Source organism: Coloeus monedula, assembly GCF_965178545.1.
Source record: "Coloeus monedula genome assembly, chromosome: 2".
Taxonomy (NCBI): domain Eukaryota; kingdom Metazoa; phylum Chordata; class Aves; order Passeriformes; family Corvidae; genus Coloeus; species Coloeus monedula.
Genome location: NC_138782.1, coordinates 115,636,458 through 115,655,765, shown reverse-complemented (window position 1 = coordinate 115,655,765; position 19,308 = coordinate 115,636,458).

The following is a 19,308-nucleotide window of genomic DNA, read 5'->3' as shown; positions in this document are numbered from 1 at the left end:
AACTTGGCGTGAAGCTGTAATGTACTGGTTGATTTATTAAGCTTCCTCTGATGGATGAAAATCACATGCTGTGCCTTTACTGTCGGGAAAAGTTAACAACATCCATTTGTAAGAGATGGTATTTGAAAAGTGATGTTGGTGTGATTGAATGTGTGAATCTGTAATGAAGCCAAGTCAGATAGCTCCTTCCCCATAAAATAGTATTCAACTTCTGTGGCGGCTCCTTTTTGAAACTGGGCTTTTCTTCCCAGATTCCTCCCCTGAACTATGCAAGTACCAAATACTCAGCAGGTATTTAGCATTCAGGTTTGTTTCCAGCTCCTGTTTTCCAACAGCTGTAGAGGAGTCAAGAGCGTAAACCCTCTAAGAGTCAGAATCTTACATTGAATGCTGATAGGACAAACCATTTGCTGTTCTTTTCTTAACAAAGCTGCACATAAAATGAATAATTGACCAATCAGTCAATTTATCTGTCAGACCACAGGCTTTCAAGGCATCTTTTTGAGGGACAGCTCTCTGGTCCCTGGCCTTTGGTTGTGAAACCTGGTGCAGTTATGTCTGCGTACTCGTCACCTTTCCAAAGAAAAAATCCATTTTGTAGTTTTAACAATAATATTAAACTAATTTTGGTGAGTCAATTCTTTGTTCCCAGAGCCCATGGGTAGACAACATGGAAGAGGGCTGGCACAGGAAAATGTCTGTATTTTTATGACCAGTGTGTGATGTGATGTAGGAATACACATGATGCTGGGCAGTGATGATGGGAGGAGCAGTTGAAGGGGTTTTTTCTCTGCTAATTCTGCATTTTGCTTTTTTAGGATTCAAAGGATCTTTTCTACTTCAACCTGCACAGCTTGCCAATCTGTCTGTAATAAAACTTTTTGTTCATCCTTTAAATATTTCTGATTTTATCACATTCTAGAAAGGACCCCCACTCACCTGAAGTGATGGTTCTTGTAGAAGGATCCCACCCCACTTCACACTATTCTGTGGCTTGTGATTAGGCTATATTAAGTCGATTCTCCTTTTTATTTTCCAATATTTTCCTTGATTTTAACACTGCTAAAGATTATGTGTTGTCTGGAGAAATGTTTTTGAGAGAGCACTTTGAAACTTCAAATGTCTGTGCATGCAGACAAAACAGATTAAGTTCAAGCTCTCTCTAAAGCCATCACATTTTATCTTATATCTGCATTTTCTCCATGCATCAGATGTGAACTATTGACAAATCAGCATTAACCTGTCTTGTCAGCAGAGTTTAGGGTTTCAAAGGCATAAGAAATCAGATTGTTCTGTATCAGAATTTGCATGTGTTTCACTACAATGGGAAAGCAGAATGAAAAAGGAAAGAAAGTGTTGCTAAGGCAAAGATCACAAGAATTAAGCTACCCCAGAATGAGGATTAATTTAATTTAAGTATTAAGTAAAATTCTGCAGATGAAGTTAGCATGGACTGATGATCTTCATGTTTTGCTCTGAATTTTCTGCATCTCCATTCTCTCTGTGCTGGGTTCATCTTTGCTTTGTAAAGCTACCCACATGTGTTGCTGTAACTGTACTAATGAACCCAAAAACTTGGATTCAGGAAAAATTCAAGCAAAAGCTAAGTTCTGTGTATGCTTCTAAGGATGTGTGTACCTCCCCAGTCAAGCATGTGCTTAACTGGTGTCACCTTCAGCAGCTTAAAGACCAACACAGATTCGGAACAGGTTGTTTTGCTGAATAATATGTTTGCTTCTTGTACCCACTCCTGAATTATATTAGCAGGTTTGGGATCCAGGGTACTGCTCTTCTGCACAACTGAAAGCAGTTCAGCTGGGACGTATCCAGCCTTTTCCAGTGAAAAGCCAGGGAATTATATTCTATCATGAATGCTACTGTCCGTACTGATTCTGGAATGCCCTTCCACCAAAATGCTCTCCTGTGTCCCTTGCTCCCCCTTTCTTCTCTCTCATCACCCCATCCTTACACCTTCAGCCTCCTTTTATTCCCTGGCTCAAGCTGATTCTGCAACTCAGCAGAAGGCAGGAGCTGCTGTTTCACACAAATGTTGCCTCAGTTCACACTTCCAGCTGGGCTTAGAGACCACAGTCATTAATTACTGTTACTCATGTTGCTGTTTATGCTCCAAGACCTGCTTTTTCACCTCAAAAAGAGTTACAAGAAGCTTAAGAGAAGCCACTTGGCTAAGCTTAGATCACCAAGGAGTGCGTGTCTCAGTATATTAAAGGTACCTTGACTGCTTTTTTGCCTGATTTTTGGACTTCTGCTTAGATTTAGCTGGCCAAAAACCTAACCCACAGACCAGATATGGAGTATTACAGAGAAAGAAGGAAAGAATTTTCTCTAGGTTAGACAGTTAAAAATGAAACCTATTAAAAATGTAAAAGCGGTAGTTGTTTCATTAACTTAATCTGTCGAAGTGTTAACTATGTGCTGTTGCAATTATATAACAGTCATACAGACAGAAATGTTTTATTTAAATATTTTTAGATTTAAGACAGGTCTAAATATTTTTTGGTAATTAGCAGATGAGCAAGATATATTCCTCCTTCATTTTTTTTGAAAAAAAAAAAGGACTGTTTATATTCTTAACCTATGTCATTTATTGCAACTGATTTCATTATCACAATTTCAAATACCATCTCCTTAAAGGAACTGACCTACCACTGAGGCAGCCAACAGGCAAGAATCAAAGTTCATGGATTTTCAGGCCTGAGGGGGATCACTACCCTTGTTAATTCCTCTTACTCCAGTAGCTGGACATGGATTAAAGAAAATAAGTAGTTTTTGCAGTAGAAGTTCCCTGGACTGGCGAGACCAGTGATTTCCATGAGATTTTGACATCGTTTGCTGAAGAAATGAAGCCCAAGCCATTGAAATGAGGCTGACTCCAAAGTGCTCTGTGTGATCAGGTGAGAAATGTGCTGGAGTTCTTACTGAGACTGAAAATGACTGGGACAAAAACTGGAATTACCCCATAGGGAATACTTTGTTTAGGAGAAGGACTTCACAACTACTCTCAGCATTCCAGCACCAAGCAGTCCTTTCATGCTTCTCCTGCACAATATAGAGTACTTGAAGATGCATCAGAGAACAGGGGGTGGCATTTCTGAAACCTCACAAGTTTATTAATGATCTCAATTTTAAGTTTCTTAATGATCTCAGCATTTGAAGCCAACCCTTGACGTTTCCAGTCAGCAGGAAGTAAGGCTGGTAATAAAAGGTGATAATAATAATAAGGGCAATGCAGGATACAATACATAGGGAAGTGGATAAAGGCAGGGAGATAGATCAGTTATGTGGATAAGGGTGTTTGCTTGATTGAAAAGTGAAATATTAATGCATGTGCCTTCAAGTTTGACAAAGCAGTGTGCATAAACTCAGGTGGTGAAGGCCTGGCCTCTGGTTCCTGCCCTTCTTCTCCATCATTAATTTACTACCCAAGTGTTTAGTTCCATCATTCCAGTGTTAACCTCTAGGTGCCTCAGGCCTGCATCATTTTAGATGCTGGGATGGGGTGGGAAATCCTACACAAGAGAAGTGAGACACCATGGCAGGACAGATACAGTCATATAGCAATGAGACAAGAGAGGATGGCTTTAAGCTGAAGAAGGAGAGATTTAGATTAGATATTAGGAAGAAATTCTTCCCTTTGAGAATGGTGAGGGCCTGTCAAAGGTTGCCAAGAAAAGCTGCGGCCACTTCATCTCTGGAAGGGCTCAAGGGCAGGTTGGATGGGGCTTGGAGAAACCTGGTCTAGCGAAGGGTGTCCCTGCCCATGGCAGGGGGGTTGGAACTGGATGAACAACTTTATTTAAGGTCCCTTCCAACCCAAACCATTCTATATGTGTTTCTAGAGAGTGAGTCTCCTGTAAGACAGGTGAATCCAAATATCTGTTGGGGTAAAAGTAAAGGAGTTTGGTCAATCAGTGTGCCAGCTGGGGAAAGGCGCAGACCAAAGCTGAATGCTGTGTTTGAAGATATGTCTGGCCACAAATAATAACATATCCTGTTCTGAAGCCCAGTATGAAACTTGGACTTTATGATCTTGGAAGCAATTTTGACCTGAATTATTTTGATTTTAGGCTTTATGACCCTGTGACTGACTGAAGTCTTGGGGATGGGAAGAAAAGGGGTAGGACAGTGGTGAGTGGGCAGAAAAGAGCAGAACAATTCCTCTGGCTTGAAAGGCTCCTTTCCTCTCTGGAGTATCTAACTCCTGTCTGAAGGATTTACTGGCAGTTTCTGGGAGAAAAGCATGAAACTGTCACTATCCTGCTTGTGAGGAGGCAAACGAGTGGGGTAGGGAACAGCAAGGTGTGGAACCTGAAGTGAAGCAGGATTTGCTCTTCTGTGCATCCTGCAAGCTTGTCTTTCATGAAGGAAGCATCTTTCAGCAGCTGCGATGGAGAGAAACACCAGAGGAAGGTGCTGAAACCTCTGCTGTCTGTGACTTCAGTTTATCAACTGTAGATTGCATGAGGTCCAACAAGGAGAAATGCCAGGTTCTGCATTTGGGTCACAACAATCCCTGAAGCACTACAGGCTGGGCCAGAGTGGCTGTAAAGCTAGAAAAAGATCTGTAGGTGCAGGTCAGCTGTGGCCGAATACAAGCCAGATGTGCCCAGGTGGGCAAGGAGGCCAGTGGCACCTGGGCTGCACCAGCAATAGTGTGGCAGCAGGACCAGGGCAGTGACCATCCCCTGTGCTGGGCACTGCTGAGGCCACACCTCAAATCCTGTGTCCAGTTCTGTGCCCCTCATGACAAGAAACACATTGAGGGGCTGCAGCGTGTCCAGAGAAGGGAACAGAGCTGGTGAAGGGTCTGGAGCACCTGGTGAGGAGCAGCTGAGGGAGCTGGGGGGCTCATTCTGGAGAAAAAGAGGCTCAGGGGGGACCTTCTGGCTCTGCACAACTCCCTGACAGGAGGGTGCAGCCAGGTGGGGGTCGGGCTCTTGTCTCTTCTCCCAAGGAACAAGCAAAAAGGCAAGGGCAAATGACCTCAACTTGTGCCAGGGATATTTAGGTTGGATATGGGGAGCAATTTCTTCACTGAAAGGGTGGTTAAGCACTGGAACAGGCTGCCAAGGGAAGTGTTGGAATCGCCATCCCTGGAAGTGTTTAATGGACACGTAGATTTGGCAATCGAAGATCTTAAAGGTGTTTTCAAACTTGGACGATTTCATGATTCCAAACAAACCAGAATTGTTCCGTTCCCCGTAAACTCCCCCGACGCCACTAGATGGTGCTTTTAGCCGCTGCTAAAACCCGCAGTGCTCGCAAACACGGGTTTTTATCATCACACAGGAGCTCCAGAGCTTTGGGGAACAGGGATTTTTACAGATCAGGAAACTTATCCTGCATGAGGAGAGACAGCCAGAAACGCAGATATATCCATAAGGGGGAAAGGAAAAAAAAAAAAAAAAAAAAAAAAAAAAAAAAAAAAAAAAAAAAAAAAGAGAGAAGCTGTGCACTGGATTCTTTCAGCAATATTGGTACACGTGCAAAAGGCGCACCCCGGGTACCCTGACAGCTGCTGACAGCGAGGGACAATCTGGTCTGTCACAGCAGCGCCTTTTGGCGGTGGCACTGGCCAGGCTCCATCGGGGCTGCTCAGGCTGAAAGGCTGGGATCAGCCCTGGAAAGGCTGCACGTATGCAGATTGCCCTGGAAGCGCCGGTCCTCACGTTTTTCCAGACTCCCAGACCATCTGGCTCCCGGCTCGGACAGCAGCCAGCGGGATGCAGGGGCTTGGGCAGCCTGGTGAGAGGGCTGGGCCCTGAGTCCCGAAGCACTGGGGACCCAGCATGCCATGGAACCACCGGCCCCACATATCCCAAGCAGCCCAGCCATCCCTGGGGATGCTTAGGAAAAGTCTTCAGTGTTCCTGTTGTTTATTTGATAGGAGGCAAGGAATACTTAAAAGTATCACTGATCTCTCTTCAACTCTCACTTTTTCTCTTAGGTTGTGTCCTGGACTGACTGGTGCTGCTTCTTTCCAGTCTCACTTGGCTGGACAGAAGATAAAATTGCAAAATTTAAATCAGGAGGCTGGTGTTTCCTACAGTGTGGGCCCGTCAGTTTTTATTTCCATGGGCAGCTCCACATGTGAAGAAGATACAGCACCTTCCTTGAGAGCCATCACTCTGCAGAGAAGTCGTCCGGACTGGTCCCACACTGGGAAAAGTTTAACGAACCTGGTTATTTCACTGCTGCCTGTTGTAGAACAGGGGAAGCTGATACTGCAGCCAGGATGGTTGGAAGTGTCAATTTAATCTGATTAGTGTCTCCTGGAAAGAATAAGGAGCTTCTGGTGTAACAGGATGGGGCTTCATTGACTACACTGATGTAGGAACAGCTTGCTAAAAGCTTCACCCTTCTCAGCTGACACTTTGTAGTATCAGATGAACTCTGTTAAACCCAGCTGGTTTCTGTTAAATAATATGCAGCGTTGCCCAGAGAATTTGTGTCTGCCCCATCCCTGGAAGTGTTCAAGGCCAGGTTGGGTGGGGCTTGGAGCAACCTGGGATAGTGGAAGATGTCCCTGCACACGGCAGAGGGTTTGGAAATAGAAGGTCCTTAATGTGCATTCCAACCCAAACCATCCTCAGTTTCTGTGGTTTTGAGATTCTATGATTCCATGATGGTACACATTGGCTAATTAAGTTATTATATTTTGAAGATAATTTTCATTTTCTGTCTCAGGAGTAAATACAAAAAACTTGATGTTCAGAACCACACCCCAGTGTCTTTTTCATTTCAAACAGAGGAAACAACTCCTTTTATTGAAGCAGTTCAATGGCTGAGGTGATACTTTGCTCTATTTCATGTCACTTTTCTCCTTTCATTACATCTTCCCAGACAAATTATGGAGGAAAATAACAATTATGTAAGAAGGTCACAAACAATCAGAAAGTATTGCCATTTTACAGATGTTCTGAGCACAATCCCAAAAAATTAAGACCTTTACTGTTGACTTCAGAATTTCATAGATTTGTAAAGGATGGTTACAATTTCTAACATCTTTGGTGCAATACAGCAATAATATCTTAATATCGATATACCACTGTATTATCCTAAACCCCCCTGAAGTTGCATGAGAATAGGTATTCCATAAAGACAACCAGTCTTGATTTTAAGGCACCAAGATGAACTCGTAGGGATTTTCATCCTTCTGTGTTAAATACATGTGCAGTACTCTGCTGTGATTTGTCTGGCTTTGTCTTACACCCTTTATTCATTGTTATTCCTTCCTCAGCTGAAGAGAAAATAAATTCCATAAAGAAACATGGAACATTCATTTATTATTTATTTAATTTATAACTGGGTTATAGACCTCACAACATATTCAAGCCAACTTGCTAGGACAGCAACAAAGGAAGCCTGAAGGAGATATATGTTTTCTCATGTTAGACTTTTCCACAACAGAAGAAACATTTACATGGTAAAGACAAAGCCACCATTTACATTCCAAATTCAAATAACAGTAATAATATTTTCTGGCTCCAGATTTATGTTTCCATCTGGCTGAAGTGACTTGGCAACCAAAAGCATAAGCTTTGTTTCAATTCTTGGTATCAACAAGTACCCTTAAGGCATATTAGGGAGGTATGACAAAAATCTAGTGAATGCCAAAAGCAGTGAAGCTTAGTTATTGGCTTGCCAGCATGAGAGAAATATAATCTGCATTTTGTAAGTATGAATATAGAACAAGCCCTGGCATTGCAAGCTGCTGTCAGTCAGGAGGAACTTCCTATTTCTTTTCAGAATATATTTTATTTTATGCCAATTTATTTTTGCAGTGTGATTTACTGAACAGAGGATTAAGCACAATGGTGTGGCATAAAACAACGTATGTGTAGGCTTTGAATACAGGTTTTCTTATTCCACACCATTGCACTTCGCCCAGCATTCCTTGAGTAATGGATAACTAAGAATGAGCTAATCTTAGAGCTTTCTTGGGCATTAATTTTGTTGTCCTAAAAGTGACTTAAGAGAATTTAAAAGCCTCATGTAATTACAAGACCTTCATCCAGGGTGTCTGTGTATCAGAGGCCTTGGTCTTGGGTACAGAAAAGAGTCTTCATTGATGCCTTTGGCAGAATTTGAATCAAAATGTGATTCAAATAAGAAATGGAAGCCATTACTGTGAAGTGAGCAATAATGCATAGGGCATTGTGCTCTGGGATGAGCAGAGAGGTTGGATCAAATGACCCCACCAGTGGTCTCTTTCAACCTTACCCATTCTGTCATTTTGTGATTTCACATCGGATCTTCTCCTTTTTTGGGGTGAGTCTGTTATTTAAGCTGTTCAGTTCAATTCTGCTTCCACAACTGTCTACACCAAGTTTTCAGTATTAAATAGCTGTGTCCTGGTTTCCAGCAGCTGTGGAAGCAGGCAAGAAGGTGAACTGAGGCTGGAAGACATCAGTAGGTAGATGGAATTTGAAATATGGATGTTGCAACAAATCTTCTGAGACCTTTTTAAGAGAAACCCATCAGCTGTCTGATCTCTTATTCTGTGGCTTCTGAGCAGTGCTGGATGAAGATATCACATAATCAGCCACGGATTTGTGCTGGGTGAGCACTGCTGGTTAATCTGGCTCTTGTGAAAGCAAATGAACAAGTGGAAGCTGCTGAAACTACCACTGTCAAATTGTCCAGGAATCTGGCTACATATCCATGTTCTGGTCCCATGATGTGAAGCTGGACACATGAATGTTTTGGTATGCGACATACTGGGCCTTGGAGCTTGGCCTCCTCCAAGTGAAAGAGTCAGACATGAAATAGTTCCAGATGTTGATTTTTGTTTGGGTTTTTTGCTTGCTTGTTTTTAACTTTCTGTGAGTTACAGGACTGATCTTCTGTAGAAGGCTCCCTTGTCTCCTGTTATTCAACCTAAGTTTTCCACGTCTTTCAGCTGTGGCACAATGGGAAAAGCCTAACAGAACCATCTTTACCCTTTGCCCAAATTTTTATTGGTGTCAAAATTCACCTCAGAGGACAGTGATGGGGCTGACCTCACCTATTGCACCAGGTCAGACCCGGAGCCTGGAGCATTGTTTGCTGTCATTCAGACTGTGGCCCTGAATGCAATGAAACCTTTTGGGGTAATTATTTCCTTATTATGCAATTTATCAAATCCCAGTGAATAACAGCCAGACTGCAGTAGATTTTCAAGTCCATCAGGTCCAAGCAGGTTTTCAGCCTCCTGAACTGTTTGGAGGTAGGGATTATTCAGAAAAAAACAGAATTTGAACTCTGAGACAAATGTCTCTTTCTGCTGCCTTACAGTGGAGCAAGTGTCTAGAGACATTTCTATGTCCCTCTCACCATTGCCATTGTCTTTGCCATGCCTTCTCCTGTCCTGAGCCCAGTTTCCCAGGGCTGTTCCAGTCTTTGCCTACAACCCTTCTCCCCATTCCTTTGCCCTAAGGCAGAACCAGACAGATCCTTTCCCAGTCTTCCCTGGAGTGATGGAAGCCCAAGAGTCCCAGGGAGTCAATCCTGGACAATTACCTTCTGGGCTATGCCACAAGAAGTGTGGCCAGAGGCTGAAGGGAGGGGATGCTCCCCCTCTACTCCACTCTTGTAGACCCATATGGAGTACTGCACCCAGACCTGGGTTCCCTGATATTGGAAAGACATGGACCTGTTGAAGTGGGTCCAGAGGTCCTTTTCCAATAAGAAAGGCAGAAAGAGTCTTTTCACCAGGGCCTGTAGTGACAGAACAAGGAGCAGTGGACAAGGAGTGATGGTTTTAAATGGAAAGAGGAAAGTATTAGATTAAATATGAAAAAGACATTTTTAAAAATGAGGGTCTTGAGGCCCTGGCACAGCTTGCCCAGAGAAGCTGTGGCTGCCCCATCCCTGAAAGTGTTCAAGGCAAGGCTGGATGGGGCTTGGAGCAACGTGGGATAGTGGAAGGTGTCCCTGCCCATGGCACAGGGGCTGGAACTTGATCCCTTCCAGACTAAATCAAACTATGATTCTACATTCCTATAAAGGAATGTTAGAGATAGAAAGTGTTTTTTGGGGAGAAGGAGACTGCCAGTCTCCTGAGTGTTCTATGGTCCCACTGCAATGTCACAGTGTGATCAGCTGTAAAGGGGAAGTTAAGGAAAGGAAAAGAAGAGGGAAAGGCGTTTTTCTTCAAGGAATAACTTCCTGAAATCATCCACTGCTCTTCAAATCTTCATCCTAACTTCTTGGTCTCACCCCTAAGCCCCCCTTCACATCCCTGAAACTTCCTGCAAACCCATATCTTTGTTCAGAACCCCACTGATCCTTCTTGTCACCCATCATCACACTGATCTCCATAAAAACCTCCACACTTCTGTCACAGCCACAAAATGTGATTTTTTGCCTAAGACATGTCAAATCAGCTGTGCACGAGGCATAGGAAAAAGATTTAAGATGCCACAACAGCCTTAGAGAAATCACTAACAGTTGCAAACATGGGATTTCAAGTGAGCACAAGTACTCCTGAACATCTGTATTTGTATGTGTGCACACACAGCGGGGTGAATCATACAGCCTATGTGGTAGAGACTGATAGTGCTCCAAGACTTGTCTTACCTTTCTAATTAAGTATGGAGTAGCAAAAGAATTAATTTACGATGGTTTCTACACCTGTTTGACTTTTTATGATAAAACCCAGATCAATGCATGTGGGTTCATTGAAAAAGGGACTGGTCTCAGTTTGGAAGAAAATGCGGTTGGTAAAATCAGAGTTTTCTCATTCCTTTTGTTTTCAGTCTTCCAGATGTATTTTCTGCAGCTGGATAGAGAAATATGGAAAACAAAATCAGATGTGCTCCAGGAAACATATATGTTGCAGCGATACTGCAGCCGGTCTACAGTAGCTCTTTTCTGAACGCTGACAGAACTAAAACTGAGAGAAAATTTAAATCAATGTACATAAACTTTATTAACCATCCAGTTAGGATGAGATTAATTTCAACCAGGAGCTCTCTCTCCCTGACTGTAAAAAGAGTCTAGATGAAGAACTTAAAAGAGCTGTACAGTCCATGTTTAAAATAGATGAAATGGATCCTGCCTTTAGTGGCTCTCCAGATTTTGAATTCTCAGCCCCTATACCAGGAATATATGCTTAAAAACATGCTCAAAAAAATATGAGTTGAAATTTAGCCATATCATAGATATGCCAAAATGAGAGAAAAATGGGAGAGGGAAAGAAATATCCCCAAAGTCATAGAATAAGAGGATTTTCATTGACTATTTTATCTTAAATTTAGCCATGATTGAACTGCTAATATTCAGTTTTTATCAAGATAAAACTTATTGTTTACTTTTTTTAAGAAGCTCAGGTGTTCTAGAAAAATTTAACATGAAGAACCATTCATCCAGACTTCACTGTGCTGAAGAAATATTTGAGTTAATTCTAGTAGTTGTCAAAAACTTGACAAAAACTCTCAAAAACTCTCTTGCTCTCCCTCTTCCTCTGTATAGATATATATATTTATGTATGCATACACAGTAGTTTGTTGCTTTACAGAGCAATAGGTACAGAGTGTAATATGGCTATTTGGAGGTAAAAGTTTAAATGACATTAAAATGAAGCAGCTCTTCCAGAAAGGAGAACGTCGTTACAGATTAACCAAACTTTACAATTAAATGGGAAGCCCTGGTCAATGATCCATATTTCCCTCTCTTTCCTAACACCCACCCACTCTGTTGACCATCTTGCTGATGTTAAATTATTCATCCCCACTGCAATGCTGAATCCCTTTCATTTGGGTTGGGCAAGCAACCAAGGCACAGGTTTCTCAAGGGACATGGGGATAAAAATGAAATAAAAAGTCAAAAGCAGAAGTTTTTTGTGCTGGGACTGAAAACATCAAACCTTTGACCTTCCATTTAGGAAGAAGAGAAACACAGCCCTTTTCCTACACATTTTTTTCAAAGTATTTTAGTCACTGAAGTGCCACGGGAAAGTGGAACTTTGCCAGCTGCATGCGGGAGCTTCTGTTGCTGATATTTATTACATTAATTACACTTTATCACATTAAAATAGCACCCAGGATTCCCTGTGGAGTACAGTCTCTGTGTTACACATAAAGCACGTTCAGAAAAGGATGATGAGGTCTGCTTCCTCAGATGACAGGGCAAGGGAATGTCATATTTGGGAATCAAACCTGAACCGAGTCAGAAATTCCTACACTAACTTTTCTGTGATTCTATGAAATGGACACTTATGTGCTTATTTGTAAAAATGCATGGTGTACCAACCTCTGGGGAGTTTTATTGTTGCAAAACAGAGACAGCTACAGCTCTGAAATGATGTTAACTACAGGAGTTGGAAAACAGCATTTTTGAAATATAACCCCTAATTCTTTGTAAGTTCCATTTTATATTCAAAAATTATTTTCACAGTTAAACAAAGTGTGTGCCAACACCCACGGGCTTTGTTATCTGTGGATCAATACATTAAAATGGACCAATCCATTATAGAAAGGAAGGGAATCATAGAATCATTAAGGCTGGAAAAGACCTTCAAGATCATCAAGTCCAACTTTTGACTGAGTATCACCATGAACCATATCACATCTGCTCATTCTCTGAACACTCCCAGGAATGGTGACTCCACCACTTCCCTGGGCAGCCTGCTCCAATCCCTAGCCACTCTTTCAGCAAAGAAATGCCTGATATAAAGGAATCGTATAAGAGTCTGCAGCTGAAGTGGTTTATCCAAGAAGTTATCTTAGGTGATTAAGCAAGGACAGACCGCATTTTCCTTGCACTGATTTTGTAGAAACAGGTTGGTACTTAAAAATAGAAACAATTTATATTTTCCTGTCTCAAAGCCATTGACTGGTCAAAGTTGAAAACGTGCTCAGCACTGAGTTCAGCTAAAATCAATGACCAGGATAACAAGAGTTTTGGCATTTTTGTTATTTCCTTGTAGATTTTAACACACTTATCCAGGTAGTAAAAGCTGTTAGTCTTGAACATAGAATAATAGGATGGTTTGGGTAGGAAAGGAATGTTTAAAAGTCATCTAGTTTAGCCCCAACATTACTGTCCTGGTTATCAAACCTTGATTTCAACCATATTTAATTTCCTACATGAAATAATGTCATAATATCTTGAAGATCTTCAGATATCAAATATGTGGATGTTTTTTCTGTGTATATAGAAACAGGAAAAGGGTAATGTTATCTGACTAAATAAATAATTTCTTAAACGGAAATAACTCATTATTAATGTTTTTTTAAAGCCTTATTAGTCAAGAACTCTAAGAGTTGAGTCCAAAACTAATTTTACTCATTGAGAAAATTCCTGCTCAATTCCACAATGGGTAAGAGGTTGGATTATAGGACTCAAAATTCTTTCTTTGTGTCAATACTTCCACGGTGCATTCATCCAAACAAGCGAGACGTCAGCCAGGATATCTGATGTTCCTTTTCCACCTCAGTGATTTAGTCACTGCTCCTACTTCATACTTATTCCTATGTCACAGGAGTACCACATATGATGGTATCTCCTCTTAAATCGTGTTTCCTTGGGTTTTTTTATAAGGAGTGGCACCAGTAGTTCTAGAATATACCAATTTAGTGGGAATTTTAATGATTTTTTCTTTCTTCCTAGCAGAAGAATTAAAAACAAATTAAAATCAAGAGTCTAAATCATGGTGCTTGTTCATCCAGAAATTTCCCACGTCAGGAAATTTTCTTGCCATGATGATGAACGGCTTTTTGCTACATTTATCATTGCACAGATTGCAACCCAAATTGGAAAGAAAAGCAGGTTTTGGAAGGAACCATCCTCCACGTTAAGGCAATGAAGAAAGATCATGAATTTGGAAGTAAAGAAGGTCCCTACCAAAAATGGTCTTGAAAATGTGGTTTGAGGGTTTTGTGGGCTTTTTTTTGTGGGGAGGGAGGGTTGTAAACTTTTTGTGGTTAAATTTTGGAAGAAAATCAATGCTTGAGCTAAAAGCTTTGAGATTAAAAGAGCAAAGATTCCCCTTCAAAATGTCAGTAAAGAGGAAACTGTAAACCCCATATATGTGTATATACTTTAGCATATATGTATATACAGACATATTGGTGACTATATTTAATTTATACTTAATAGGCAGATGTTCAACGAAATTTCTCTTATAGATAAAAAGAACAGCTTGTTCTTTAAACTTTTGTCCTTCCCCTATGTGATTCAGATGGAGCACAAGAGAATAATTGTTCTCTACTTAGATATTACTCTTCAAGTAACTTGCTTGACAGTAGCCCCTTGAGGTAAACCCTGAAGGTGTAGTTGCTGCACTTCTGGCAAACAACAAAGTGAAAATCCCTTTGGAAGCCTACTAGTCTTCCTACTGTGGTCAAAAGAGGAAATGGGTATTTCCAGATTTCAGTTCATCTCATCCTTCAGGAAATACTAAAATCTCCAGTAGGAATCAGGTCATACCACCTTTTTCCCATTCACTTCTACGAGAAATCAAGCAACTACTTCGATGCAGACATCTGTATTTACAGGAATGCCATAATAATACTTCAGTCATGAGTTCTGTTGCTTTTCCTGCTCCACTTCAAGTGATTTTATCCTGCTTCTTTTATTTGTGATGATGACAATGCTTTTGATGAAGTCTACAGTATTTACACAGATAAATCACAGAACTGCAGAATGGGTAAGGTTGGCACAGGCTGCCCAAAGAAGCTGTGGCTGCCCCATCCCTGGAAGTGTTCAAGGCCAGGTTGGACAGGGCTTGGAGCAACCTGGGATAGTGGAAGGTGTCCCTGTCCATGGCAGGAGTGATAGTCTAGATGACCTTTAAAGGTTTCTTCCAACCCAAACTATTCTATTCCATTTAAATATAGATGTCTTCATCTGCCAGCTAAATCCCATCCACTGCTTCAGTTCCACTGCTGCCAAAATTTTTGTTTGGTAGTGAAAGTGCTGCAAGACAAAGTTGTCAACCAGTGCAATATCAGTCTCAGTTTTGAGAGATAATACAAAGGTGACAAACACACCCTTCAGCTGTCAATATAGTGTTTCCCTGCCCAACCACACAAGCCCCATGCCAAACAGAAGCTACAAAAATCTAGCAGTACTATTGCTTCATTCAGCATTAAAGCTGCAATTAATAAATTTAATTTTTATAGTTAGGATGTGTTTGCAATAATAAGCATAGTAGACTGGGATTATAATCAAGCATGTTCAGTTTTGCAGGATCCAGGAGCTGCTGGTTAATGAAGTTCAATGTGATACTGTCAGTAACCAACATGATAATTGGTTACAGAGAAAAGGCAATTTCAACAAATGCTCCTCATGCAGGTGGCTGGGAGAAATTGCTTTCACTCAATTATCCCTTCAATTATTTTGGATGAATGAGGCAGGACCATTTAGCTCATTATAAGCCCAATTCCACAATAAGTAAATATTTTGACACAGTGTTGAAACTCCTGCAAAAGCATCTATAATATTTATAAGCATTGGAGAGGTCACATATTGTATTATCATCATTTGGTGCATTCAGTGCCAACTAAAGGAAATTAATGACTTCAGTAGCCAATATCACTGGAGCAATACTTTAATACTGTGAGTAGTCAGTAGTTATCTGAAATATTGTCAGAGGTTTTATGGCTTATAAATACCCATGTCTGGTATCATCTCTTAGAATGGAGCATTAAGCAACAGGAAACATTTACCTTGGTTATGGGGTAAACTATACCACACACTGTGTTGGAATAGCCATATCTATCAATTGAGGAGTAGAATTTGATATTAATTTACATCAGAGACCAGACTATATAAAAAAATACAAGAAAATATCAAAATTTGAAGATTCATTTGACATGGCTGGGGTTCAAACTTTGTCATCTTTCCTTCACCCCCCCGTTCACAAGGAAGGAAGAGCAAACAGGAGATTTCCACCACTTTGCTGGCTGCCCATTTAACTGGATCATTTCAGAATGAACATCTGCAGTCAAAAATTATTGCTCAGATTTAGGTGATCCCTTCCTGCATTTGCATATGTTTTTAGTCATTCAGTAAAGTCACACTCTTTGATGCACTAATTATATGCCTTTGTGAGAGGGTTTTACGGAAAATCTCCAGGTGGTTCAACTTGCAACACTTCAGGGAATTCAAAAATGTTTTTTTTTTCCTTTTCAGAGATGAGTCTACCAACTGTGCTCATCTAGCCAGTTGGTGGATCTCATCTACCTCACACAGGTATAAACCTCAAATTTGAGGTACCCCTAGACAGCTGAGGTGTTTCCTCAGAAGTCTTGAGGACACCCAACATGTGGCCACCAGAACCACTTGTTGCAGCCATGGAAAATTTCAAGTATTGCTGGCAAATATCTCTCCCAGGCTGGCACCAGGAACTGTGACCTGGTGATATTCAAAAGCCATCTGGACATCTGGGAAACTGGCTTTGGATAGTTCTGCTTCAGCAGGTTGGGTGGGAAAAGGGACCTCCAGAGGTCCTTTCCAACCCCAATTGTTCTAAGATTCTGTGTCTTTCAGACCACCAAATTACATGGCTGCTAATTTTCATTGTATTCATGTACAATATTTATAATATTATAACACCTGTTGAATTATAAAACAATTCCTAAAATTTTTCTCGAAAGGGGAACCAAAGAGGGACCAATAATATAATGGACTGAGTCTCATGGAGTCTGGAATTCACCAGATATCCCTGTTGAGAATCCAGGTTCTCACAGAAAGTACATGGAGAGAAAGAAAAGGGAAGGGAAGGGAAGGGAAGGGAAGGGAAGGGAAGGGAAGGGAAGGGAAGGGAAGGGAAGGGAAGGGAAGGGAAGGGAAGGGAAGGGAAGGGAAGGGAAGGGAAGGGAAGGGAAGGGAAGGGAAGGGAAGGGAAGGGAAGGGAAGGGAAGGGAAGGGAAGGGAAGGGAAGGGAAGGGAAGGGAAGGGAAGGGAAGGGAAGGGAAGGGAAGGGAAGGGAAGGGAAGGGAAGGGAAGGGAAGGGAAGGGAAGGGAAGGGAAGGGAAGGGAAGGGAAGGGAAGGGAAGGGAAGGGAAGGGAGAGATAAAGAACAAAAAGTTCTCAGAAACAGAGGCTCCAATCTGGATAAAAATTAAGTCTTTTTTATGCCATAGAGACATAACAAGGCACAGGACATCACCACTTCAAGGAGCCAATGGATGTTTTTAATTTTGATTTTTCTCCTGAACCAGCCAATAGATGATAGGTTTGGTTCTTTTAGACGATATTTATTTTACCAGACTGTTTCCACTTTTTCAGCTGATAAATGGCTGTTACAGTTTCTTGTGCTTATCAATGGTATCTCAGGATGTCTGTGGCTTCTGGGAACCCCAGCTGTACTTTAAGAAGGCCAGATGCAGTTATCAGGGATGTTTCTAGTTTGACAGTTTAGTTCCCAGGCTCAGAGCTCCCAGGCTGGCTGGAAATATCTCTGCCAGTATTTTCCAGCAGATGTTTTCTTCTGCTCAGTAATTTTCCCTTTCTAACCAGCACCTTTAAGGCTGCTCACATTGAAGCCTCTGAAGAGAACATCCAGTCTGATTATTCCACCTGCTTCCCTCTTCCAGCTGGAAATTCAGTCTCTCCTGAAAGGTATGCTGTTCTCTTAGTGTAAATATCTGCCTTCCCCAGTGTGAGTACCTCTATTTCTGCCTAAGAAAAGGAAGACTTCTTGAAAAAATCCAAGATAGAATTCCAATTTCAGCAGGATTTAGGCTGGATAGTACTACATATGTATACACAATGCTGTGGAGCTGAAAGAGGTCAGGAAGGCAGAGGTTATAAATCATCTTTCTTCCTTTTCATCAGAAGAATAAGTCGTAGTGAGGATGGTGAGAAATGCAGAAAATCTGGAGAAAAAAATGGAGAGGAACTGCAGAGAATAAGGACTGAAACTACTGTTAGACATGGAACAAAATGTCAAGAATGGGAAAAAAAAAAAAAAGAAAGCCCTGTTTTGGACTCAGTAAAACCAGGCTGCTTTCTGGAGTGGTCTGAGAAATTCTAGCATTCCTTGTGGTTTGAAGTCTATTAGCCTGAAAATATTTTTCTTCAATATGTATTGCACATGCACATAAGGCTCAATTTGCTCTTGGGTGCTCATGTAACAAAAACAAGATCCTTGCAAAAACCTTGGAAAAATCTGTGCATAAAACAAGTTTCTAAGGTAAATTTTATTTTATCCTGTTAAATGTTTTGCCTCTGCCATAAGATGCCTTGAAGCACTGTCCTCATGATGCAAAAGGGAAATCTTATCTGATATTTATGACCAATTTTGAATTATCCACAGTGAATCTGATTGCTTCATATTACATGACTAAATGTTTAGGTGAATCAGTTTCCTTTATAGCATGTGAAATTGAGCTTTTTTAGCAGCTGATTGTGAATTCTCTGTGTTTATCTGAGATTGTGCTTAAGGGTGACAAAAAGAAAAGAAAGGATTTGCGGGAACTGCAAGAAGTCAGAAACAAGGACTTGTGGGATTGCAGCAGATCGATTTATAGTGCTTACAGATTGTGTGCCCAGATAATTTCAAAGCACATGGTATGAAGGGGTCAGATCAGCCTCGTGCCAACATTTTTTGCAGCATCAGGCAAGGCTGTCACTTAAGACCCAGCCAAGAGATTTACAATGTAAAATGGTTAGTGCATATGGGCATGAGATTGCCTAAAGTCCCCTGCTGCCAGCGTAGACAAAGCCTTAATTAGTCAATAATGCTGGAAATTTGTGCCTCTATGGAAGTTTTCTTTATTCAATAAGCAGTTCCCCAAATAGTACTGAATTGAAAACAACAACCAGTTTGACAAGGAACCGAGGAATGTGGCTTTAGGTCAGTATATATTAACTAAAAATTCAATCAGCTAGCTAAAGGTAAAAGTTTATTATTATATCTCATGAGACATTTGGTACACTAAGTGACTGAGAACATGTTTCTTTTTCAAGATTAGATATCTGTGTTTGGGGATCTAATTCCTTAGGGAGAAACCTCATTATGTGGCCAGTTTTATAGATCCAGAGAAATGCAGTTTCCATGAGGGATATAAGAAATTTTAAGCACTTGTTTTGCAGAACTGTCTGTCCACATTTCTGGACTAAGAAATTCAACAGGTTCTAGGGATTTAGACTCAGTTCTCAGCAGGTATGAAAAATAGCAGCTTCTATATTCAACTTTAGCTAAAGCCAACAAACACGACAAAATCCCTTCAGTGGTTTATTTTATTGTTTGAATTAATAGTGGGTTTTATCCCTTATTTTCTTAATGTGAGAAATGATGCTGCTACAAAGAATGTTAAACCTTAGGCAGAGAAGTGCACTTTATTTTGTAATTTA